Below are 10,808 nucleotides of genomic sequence, written 5' to 3'. Positions count from 1 at the left end.
AATAAATCACAATTTAAAATTTTATAACATAAAGGAGTTCTATAGTATTTCAAAATGACATAAGATAACTACGAAAGTCCTAAGGGAACTAAGTTGCAGTACCATTTTCCTCCAATGCCTATTCCAGGGGTACCCCATCGCCCTCTGCTTACATCCAAGTGGATGATCATTGCAAAAGAAAACGGCACATAACAAAACACGCAACAAGTAGAAAGGGTGAACAAAAATCATGTTATACAATCACACACAACAAGCAAATTAAAACAGATATCCTAGACTACTCAAACATGACTTGTTGCACTTTAAACCGACTCGTCCGGACTAGAATGATTATCGAGCTATGGCGGGTCATGCACTTGTGGTGGCTTCTACTGCTTTACAAAGTCGTTGACAATGGGTTTCACCCTACCACACTCACGAGTTAGTCTGTACTGCGCCTTGGAGTACACTGGGAGGCTCCAAGACTAAGACCTCCTACTACTACTCACAACATGGTTCAATCCTCTCTACTTGAGAATGATTGACCATTGTAGTTTCAGGATAACCCCTAAGATTGAGCTTCCATGCAAATCATTCTAAAACACACTAATAGGGCACCACCATGGATCCTCTCCATCAAGTATTACGAGGTTTGTGTGCCTCTCCATCAAGTATTACGAGGTTTGTGCACCTCTCTATCAAATATTATGAGGTTTGTTCACCTCTCCATCAAATATTATGAGGTTCATGCGCCTCTCCATAAGTATTATGAGGTTCGTGTGTCTCTCCATAAGTATTACGAGGTTCGTGCACCTCTCCATCAAGTATTATGAGGTTCGTGCGCCTCTCCATCAAGTATTACAAGGTTCCTGCGCCTCTCCATCAAATATTATGAGGTCCGTGCGCCTCTCCATCAAATATTACAAGGTTTGTGCGCCTCTCCATAAGTATTATGAGGTTCATGCGTCTCTCCATAAGTATTATGAGGTTCTTGCGCTCTCCATCAAGTATTACGAGGTTTGTGCGCCTCTCCATAAGTATTATGAGGTTCGTGCGTCTCTCCATCAAGTATTACGAGGTTTGTGCACCTCTCTATCAAATATTATGATGTTTGTGTGCCTCTTCATCAAGTATTATGAGGTTTGTATGCCTCTCCATCAAGTATTATGAGGTTCGTGCGCAATGACGATGAAATAAGGAAAGGATGGACCAAGGAACAAGATTTGGCTCTTCAAAGAGCATATCTTACTACAAAGCCTAGCCACCATTTCTAGAAGAACGTTTCCAAACTAGTATGCATCCCTCTTTGTGTGTATTGACTTTTGACTCCAATTTTATTCCTCAAGAGTATGCAAGAGGCATGATCAACGATTCTGGATCTACATTATTTGAAGAACTTGGCTTATACTACATAGGTCCTGTGGATGGTCATAACATTGAAAATCTGGTCACCATCTTTGAAAAAGTCAAATCAATGTCTGCTCCAGGTTCAGTTTTGATTCATATTGTCACAGAGAAAGGGAAGGGATACCCCCAGCAGAAAAAGCATATGATAGAATGCACAGTAAGAAAAGGATATTTCTTAATAAATCATTATGATAACCTCCAAATTGTAAAATCAATTCTTAGATCTATTGCAAAAAGTTACCCATTGTTAATATAACTCAAAATCAATTTTGTACTTACAATAATTTCTCAACCTGATTACATAGGTAGTTAATATTTTTCGCTATTTAAAACTAATATTTGAATCCAAGCAGACACTTATACATTCTCATATATTTTCCGGGATTGTGAAGTTTGATCCAAAAATAGGGAAGTAGTTTAAGGCAAAATCCTCAACACTTTCATACACACAGTACTTTGTTGAGTCTTTGATAAAGGAGGCTGAAATAGGCAACAAGATAATAGCCATTCACGCAGCAATGGGTGGTGGTACATGCCTAAATTATTTCCACAAAAGGTTTCCCAATCGTTGTTTCGACGTGGGGATAGCTGAGCAACATGCTATTACATTTGCTGCTGAAGGCCTCAAGCCCTTTTGTGCCATTTACTCATCATTCCTACAACGAGGATATGATCAGATGAGCCAATATAGTTCAATGAGAAATAGTCCAAACTATCTTATTATTGTTTTCTTCTTGCTCTAAGTTTATTTTTAAGTTAATAACTTCGATAAAAAAATTCTTATCGCTGTGATTTATTTTGTGTATCCAGGTAGTCCATGACGTTGATCTTCAAAAGAAAATATTGACTTTTGGTTTGAAATCAACTTGGAACAAAGTTTGTGATTCATGCTGTTGCAATTTAACTAAAGTTGAATGTTTGAGATTGACTTGTGGAACCCTTGGAATCTGACTGTTATGTCTTTGATTTACAGTTTAAAGAGTTTTGATATTTATTAATAATGGGAAAATGGATTCAAAAAATGAAGCAGTTTGCTATACTTTGAAAAGTTAGTTGATGATTGTCTTGTTTTGCCTTGGTTTTGTTGTCTGCTGAAATGTTACAAAACAGATATGGTGCTTCAGTGTGTGCTCAGAGCTTGCATGCTATTTTCAGCTAAGAATTACAATGAATAAGTTATAATGTACTCTTTTAGGGTAAAACAATAATTCTGAAAGGTAACAAAATGTTTGTATTTGAATGCAATGATGAAGAATTCCAGAGATTCAATATGAATGGCTAAAGAAGAAAAAAAAATAATAAAAAAAAACCTACTGCCTCGGTTTAGGATCCGACCAAGGCAGTAGAGGGGGAGAAGCAACCTCGGTTCATCAGGAAACGAGGCATAAGTCTAGCGAAAAAAAGTATTTAAAAAAATAAAACATGTTACTACTTCGGTTAATTTTGAACCAAGGCATAATCCTAGTATTTTATGCCTCAGTTCTGAAAAGAGACAAAAAGTCACCACTTTTTACCTTGCCTGAATATGCCTTGATTCAGGAACCAGTGCCTATCAGCGAAAATAACCGTTGTCGTTTCCCCTGACTGCACTAGTGCACCACAAAAAAATATAACAAGGTTTGTGTGCCTCTCCATCAAGTATTATGAGTTTCGTGCGCTTCCCCATCAAGTATTACGAGGTTCGTGCGCATCTCTGTCAAATATTAGGAAGTTCGTGCGCCTCTCCGTCAAGTATTACGAGGTTCGTGCATCTCTCCATCAAGTATTACGAGGTTCGTGCACCTCTCCATCAAGTATTACGAGGTTCGTGCACCTCTCAATCAAGTATCACGAGGTTCATGCACCTCTCATCAAGTATTATGAGGTTTGTGCACCTCTCTATTAAATATTATGAGGTTCGTGCACTCTTCGTCAAATATTACGAGGTTTGTGCACTCTCCCTCAAATATTACGAGGTTTGTGCACTCTCCATCAAATATTACGAGGTTCGTGCACTCTCCACCAAATATTATGAGGTTCGTGCGCCTCTCCATAAGTATTACGAAGTTCATACGCCTCTCCATCAAGTATTATGAGGTTTGTGCCCCTCTCCATCAAGTATTACGAGGTTCGTGTGCCTCTCCATCAAATATTACGAGGTTCGTGCGCCTCTCCATCAAATATTACGAGGTTTGTGTGTCTCTCCATAAGTATTATGAGGTTTGTGCGCCTCTCTATAAGTATTATGAGGTTTGTGTGCCTCTCCATCAAGTATTACGAGGTTCGTGCGCCTCTCCATCAAGTATTACGAGGTTCGTGCGCCTCTTTATCAAATATTATGAGGTTTGTATGTCCCTTCATCAAGTATTATGAGGTTCGTGCGCCTCTTCATCAAGTATTACGAGGTTTTTGTGTCTCTCCAGGTTTACGAGGTTTTTGCATCTCTCTAGGTTTACGAGGTTTTTGCGCCTCTCCAAGTTTATGAGGTTTTGCACCTCTCTAGATTTACCAGGTTTTTGCGCCTTCCGAGATTTACGAGGTTTTTGCGTCTCTCCAGGTTTACAAGGTTTTCACGCCTCTTCAGTTTTACGAGATTTTTGCACCTCTTCAAGTTTACGAGATTTTTGCGCCTCTCCAGATTCACAAGGTTTTTGCGCCTCTAAAAAAAAGAGAAGGGGTTTCATACGCCTTTCCAGCGAAGTTCATAGGGTATGACACACCCTCCATAGGTGTCACGACTCTTTAGCAAAATCCACAAGGTTGCTACACTCTGTACCAGGTATGCTTCGAGGTAATCTTTTTCCTTCTCTTTAGACTCGAACGAAATTAGTGTCTTTATCTTTATTTGGATTTTACTATGATAACACAAAAACTCTAAAGTTCATGTTATCTAGCAAAATCTAAATAAAGAGGGGCAGTTGTCAACACCCAATTTCGTTTGGGAAAATAAATAATTAAAATTAAAGAATAAGAGAATAATAATTAATGGTGGGTAAAGAAAAAAGGGAAGAAGAAAATAATTTCCTTAAAAAAATGTACACGTTTAATATGGTAATAATTTGAATCAATATCATGCAAATAATTATAAGCAATAAAAATAATATATTTGTTGCGTCAGTTGCTTTTTAAAGAGAAAAATATATTTTATGACAATAATTATAATCAATGTCTTGAATGTTATTGGATCATTTGTTTCCCTATATTGTTCATTGTCAATTAATTCATAATTATGTCAAGATCTTCATAATATTACAATGTGTGTGTATAAATACGCACCGGGAGGACGAGAAAAGAGAGAGAAAGAAACGTGCAGAAAGAGAGAAAGAGAGTATAGAGAAAAATAAGTTCTCACATATAAGGGTTCTATCAACAACAACCACTAAGGAAGCATTAAGGGAGTTCCAGAAGATAAAAAGGTATGTTACCTTTACACCCTTATTTTTCTCTTTTTATTGTACTTTAAAGTTTTCTTCCAAAGATATTATTTTTTTTACTATACATAGATAATGACTTTTTAAAATAATAATTTTTTGAATATAAGTACACATGGCCTATGGCCGGTTTCTTTCTTCCCACCATTCTTAAAATATAAAAAAAAATACAAAATATTTAAAACCAAGAAAGGACAATTTTGTTAAACTGAACTTTTTTTTACCAAAACTACGTGATTCCTAATTCTCCATCATAAATATAGGAACAAGGTCAATCCTTGTCAGGTTCACTTTTCAAAAATCTCAAACAATCAATAATTAGTTTTAAACAAACTCACAAACTTTTCTAGATAAAGAACTACGTAATCCCTGATTATCATTATAAATAGATAGAGCAAGGTCAATCCTTGTAGGGTTCATAAAACAAAAAATATTTTTTTTGTTTCTTAATAATTTCTTTATATTTTTATTTTTGAGGAAAATTAAATATTTTGGAAAACCACGTCAACTTTATACATTTAATTAAAGGTATGTACTGCCTTTGGGCAGACGCGATAGGGTGTTAACACCTTCCTTACGCGTAACCGAATCCCGAACCTAAAATCTAGTTCGTAGACCATGGTCTTATTTTATGGTTTTCCATAGTTTTTCCATAATAAATTATGATGATGACTCCCAAAATCTTTTCTTAAACCCGTTTGTTTTTCGGTTCGCCGTGCCGTCGCGATAGGTTGTATCGGTTATTATATCATAGACTACTACATCACAGGCTACACCTCAAGCTACATCGATGATTACACCACAAGCTAAACCTCAAGCTGCACTGACAACTACACCATAAGTTGTACTACAAGCTCCATCATAGGTTGCACAACCAAAATAGATTGAGTCACAAGAACTGAATCTTGAGAAGTAACATTATCACCCTTAGGATGATAATGTTATTGTATTTTTACAACAATTGTTTTCTCGACACCAGAATTAGCTTTGAGATCTTGTTGTAATATTTTACAATTAGATAAATCATGATCAATTATTTTACAATTTAAGTCAAAATAGAGACAATTTAAACAAAATTTGGTTAGGTAATTAAGATGACAGATCAACATAAACTAAAACACAAGCAAAAATTCACAAGACTTATTTTTGATGTAATAATCCAAAAATAAAGGTGTGTCAATTTCATGTGCAATGGAAAAATCACATTCGGTTACGAATATTTCAAAGGAAGGCTATGTATACAAATCCAAAATTGAGATTTTGTCAGTTTCATAGATGCAAGGACAAAGTCCTTTGTCTAAACCAAAACATGAAGAATATAAAGAGATAAATTTCATATTCCAATAAGAGAAAGTCCTTTGTCCAAGCAAAAACATGAAGAATTTCAAGAGATAAATTCCATATTTCAATAGTTAAAATCATTCTCATATCATCTAATGAAGAGAAAGTAAATTCATATAATCCTTTGCTGAGAGGAATTGTTTTCATTTGACCTAAATGCTTTCAAGCCACATCCAGCTTCTTACAAAAAATCCAAGTGTGTATGTGGTTTATCATATTTTGTCAAGAGAATACACCAATGCATTACAATCCTCAAAACCAACAAGATAAGCTTCCTTAGCAATAGACCATATCTCCCCTAATGCAAGAAGAATGTAATTGTGACAAAGGAATATCATAAAGATTGAGAGCTAGGGAAAATTATGTCTTTTTGTCCAAGTAGTTGGAGATGATAAAGGAATATTATCGTCCTTAATCTTGTAAACAACCCTAAGGGATATGAATTATTGAACAATAAACCATCTCAAAGCTAAAGAATTAGCAACTATTAGGGCCACTGCATCATTAAACACCAATTAGCCTCATCTTCACGAGTCACTCAACAATATCAACACCAAACAAAATAGTGTGTTCATATTCATAGATGTGTAGGGCTAGGAAAGAAACCCTAAACAGAAGCCCCCTTGATCTAATCTATTTTTGCAAGTTAAAGATTTAGTAGGGGTGACAATGTGGATTAACATGTCCTACATTTGGTTTGTAAAAAGGAGGTTGGGTTGATTTGTTTCACATAAGAATTATGAAATAGTTTAGTTCGCTTACCCTACATAATGATTGGCTTGTAAGTTTGTGGACTAGTTAACATAAACAAAATTTTAATATTTTTTATACAAATATTGTATCAATAACTTTGTTTTAATATTTCACATCTTTGTTGCACTCCATAAATTTACTATTGATAATTGAAATAAACTAAATAAACATAAGATTATGACCAACATTAAATAAATATGTTATAGATAAACCTTTCGTGAATAAGGAAACTTAAAAGTACATTATTGTCTAATCTACCAAAAAAAACTATAGGAATTAATCAATACTAAATGCAAAGAAGAGAACTAGCTCAAGGATTCAAGTATCGAGTGAAAGAATAAGAAAATAAAATAAAATAAGATTTTGTTTGGTTTATGGATTAAAATATGATAATTTCTTTTTACGAGTTATATGAGTCAACTCAATCCATCTCATTATCATCCACATAGGTTGTGGGTTATGTAGGATGGGCCTAAATAGATCAATAGGCTGAACTACTTAGTTTGTCCTACACTTTTTCTTATAACCTATTAGAGTGGCCTACATGGCCTATCTCACATTACCATCCTTCAGATTTAGTTCAGAAGTTTGATAACAGTGAAAATGAACAAATGTTTTTTGTAAAATATAATTTAGTTCTTTAGTATTTGAATGCAATGAAAAAATTTAAAAATATGCAAGTGAGAGAATTATAATTTTCGTATTTCCAAAAACTTTAAGGTTTTACCGTTTTTAGCTTAATCTTATTAGAAACAAAATGAATTTTATTAAAATTACACATGAATATGTTGGTTATTTATTTATTTATTTATTTAGTTTAAGTGAAGCAAAATAAATTTTACACATAAGTTTTTCTTTTAGGCATGTAGTTGAGTCTAACTCAAGAAGATATACATATTAAACTAAACAAGTCTATTCACTTAATCATTATTAAGATGAAATATAAAATTTAATTCATTAGATTTCAACTTTAACTCAGAATTTAGGATAAACATGTAAAATTTTTGCACTATCTAAAGTTACTCTCACATAACTCAATTCAAGAAATAAATATACATGACTCTAAACTAGAATTAACCAATAATCATCTTTCACCATCAAATTAAATATACAATAACCTTATACGTGCAAAACATCACAAATATCTTATATTTTAAAAGAAAATAAACATTTCTTTTCACCAGTGCAAAATAGATTTTTTTTATAACGATATATTATAATGGTTATAAACTACCAAGTATAAAAAGTGAAGTGGTGACAATTTTGTAAATAATGTGAGATCTTCTATACAAGTTGGACCAAAACTAGTATAGAAAGTATTGTACTAAATTATAAGTTTTTTTTATATTGGTTAGACCTAAAATAAGTATAAAAAGTGAAGTTGAACATGAGATTCTTGGATATCAAATTTCCCACATAGAAGAAACCCAAACACAAGTTGCAGTCTTAAACTTTTTCCTTCCTCCTCAATCTCTCTTCTTTCCTTCTTCATTCCCCACACATACGAATCCACAATCTTTCATTTCAGCACCCAACAATGAGGAGGATAGAGTGGCATCGTTGGTGACACCTCCAACGATAGTGACGTAGTGCAACAACACTTCAATTTCATTCAACGTCAACAACAACATATCTGAATAGGCGAAAGTTGTAACAATTGAGTTGTGGCTGAATCTAGGGTGACAACATGCATAGCTCGCCCGAGGTGGATATAGGAGGGCTCTCTAGTTTTGAATCATCCATTTTTTGTCAATACCCATTTTTACACATTGACCAACAAGTCCCCAATTTTTCCAATTCTAGACCCTCAATATTTCAGCGACTATGGCTTTGACACTCAAATAAACTATATTTTATGGTTTTTCTTTCTCTTTCTTTTTCATTGCCACTTTTTGGAAAAATGTCTTCTTTTTTTTCTTTGCATTCACAAATATTATCTATGTTTGTTATACAAAGCATATGTTAGATGTTGGAAGAAGCCATGGAACATAAATGTGAGATGGTGAGATCCATAAACTCCATCCATTTCAAATTCCAAAAGACTATTTTGATAACACTACTTCTTCTTTATTTTGGGAAAGAGATGGTTCAGAGTATCTTTATTTCATTGTAATGTGTAAAAAAAAAAAAAATCACTCATTCAAGTAAGAGAAATTGAATGGTTTTGAATTATTATCATTACATTCTGTCCTAATTTTCTAATAATTGAGTATTTTTCCTTTTTTATTAAGTATGAAATGAGATCATACACCAACACTATAGAACATTTGACTTTTTCTTTTTAGGTAATTTTTTAGCTTAGAATACGTTTAAAGGTGTTTCAGGTTAGGTTTATATAAGTGTAGTATTATTCACAGATTGGACTACAACAACAACATTAACTAAGACGACATCCAATACCTTGAAGAGCTTATACAAGAATAATTAATCTTTTTGTAGCGGTTATAGTCTTAAGTATTATGAAAATATAACTTTTTATATTGGTTATGAAATTGGTATAGAAAAGTGAAAATGTTTTATACTGGTTTTTTACACAAATTCTAAAATCGGTATAAAAAAACTTTTTTAACATATATATATATTTTTTTTTATAATATAATGAGATAATCTTAATTTATTTTTCGTAACATTGAGGACTATAAAATCAAATTTAGAAAAAGAAGTTTAGGTAAAAGTTTTTCTATACATGAAAAGTAATTTAGTTTAAGAATATATATTCTTAACTTAAAATATTAAAATATTAATTCTTCCTCTATTTAGAAATTTTTAAACTTAATAGAAAATCGACCCACACAAGGGAAATTCTGATATTTATTAACGATGAATTAATAGTAACTAACTACCATTAGTTAAATAGAGCTAGTCATTTATATAGATATTGTATGCTAAGTTTTCTGTTTTGCTCTATAAACTTTTGAATATTTCTTACATATATTGAATATTATTATTTAGTTGTATTTTTCTTTTCCATGTATCTTTTCCCATTGTAATAATATGGTATCTTTACAAATTTTCTATTCTTAATTTTTACTTCATGTCTATTATTTTTATCAATCAGTGAGAATTTCATTACTCAAACACCACAATAAATAATGATAATTCTTATATACAATCAACTTATTTATCTTAGAATTTAAAATAATTTTGATTAGAGATAATTAAAATTATAAAATATCAAATCGATGCATTTTAAAGACATAACATAACAATAATACAAAAAAAAAAAATCAAGCAAAAAATACAAATTAGGAGTTATTCTTTTTTTCTCATAAACAATTAATGAAGATGTTGGAAACAATTGTTTATAACACTCATAAATATATTATGTATATAAAGTTGTACGTTCTCATTTTCTTTTATTTATTTATTATAAAACAACCCTAACAAGAAAAGTTAATGGATCCACATAACTAAAGGACAAAATCTTTGAACTTTTGAATACATATATTACTAGAAAAATAATCCTCACGTGTTAGGTCGATTATGGTTAGAATTTTGGTGAAGATGCACGTTACCTACTATTAATCAACTATACATATACATAACATTATATATATTATATGCATGTCCTTTTCTCTTTTTCTTATCATAAAACTTAATGATTTATGATTTGTAATTAGTGTTGTGCATGTTAATTATTTCTCAGTGACAAGAGACTCAAATACTATTCAGAAAAGAAATTGTCTATAATGTTTGTAATGATATAGCATGATTAGGAATAAAGGAACTCTAATGATAATTAATAACTTGTTTATACAAAGCTCAAATATTAACCAACAAGTTCTTCAAGAACAAACCAACCCAATAATACCTAAAGAGGAAAATATTCTTTCAAGAAAATGTATCTAACAAGTTTTTAACACAATTTATTAATGAAAATTTACTTAACTTACTATTAATCAAAATTAATATCGTTTT

Source organism: Vigna radiata, chromosome 6 (assembly GCF_000741045.1).
Source record: "Vigna radiata var. radiata cultivar VC1973A chromosome 6, Vradiata_ver6, whole genome shotgun sequence".
In the NCBI taxonomy this organism is placed as follows: Eukaryota; Viridiplantae; Streptophyta; class Magnoliopsida; order Fabales; family Fabaceae; genus Vigna; species Vigna radiata.
This window is presented reverse-complemented; position numbering follows the sequence as displayed.